Below are 528 nucleotides of genomic sequence, written 5' to 3'. Positions count from 1 at the left end.
TCGACCATTGTTGGCTTCTCTTGGAAGCATGGAGGAAGTGATTCCTCCGTGTTGACCCTCCTCTTTATAGACTGGACACTGGTTCAAGTCCATTTGGTGGGGTCTCCTTGGCCTCCTTGATCAAGAGGTCAGATGACCCACCACCTTGACAGGGCGTTTTGTGAGATGCACATAGTTCCTGGGAACTAATCGACCTAGGGGGGTAAGGAGCAAAAAGTGTCCTTTGTGTCCCTCTGACCCAATTAATATAGATCTCAAGGTATGTCTGTTAAACATCAAAGAAGGTTAGTTCCACCATCCTGGCATTTTTAATTACTGTGTGTCATGCAGATAAATCTTGGGTAATGATCTGTTGGTCTCAAATAATCCTTATCTAGAGATATTTTTCTTGATCTGTTATGTATAATTTGTCAGTAGATAGTAGGAATAACATGGTTCCCTCTGGTTTTCATGACTAGCTCGGCATTGTTTCTCTCTTGTATCGTCTCACCCCTCTATCATGGTTTTCCCTCTTAAGGTGCCCCCACA

Source organism: Nannospalax galili, unplaced genomic scaffold (assembly GCF_000622305.1).
Source record: "Nannospalax galili isolate Female #2095 unplaced genomic scaffold, S.galili_v1.0 scaffold168, whole genome shotgun sequence".
In the NCBI taxonomy this organism is placed as follows: Eukaryota; Metazoa; Chordata; class Mammalia; order Rodentia; family Spalacidae; genus Nannospalax; species Nannospalax galili.
Note: the sequence above shows the minus strand (reverse complement) of the source record.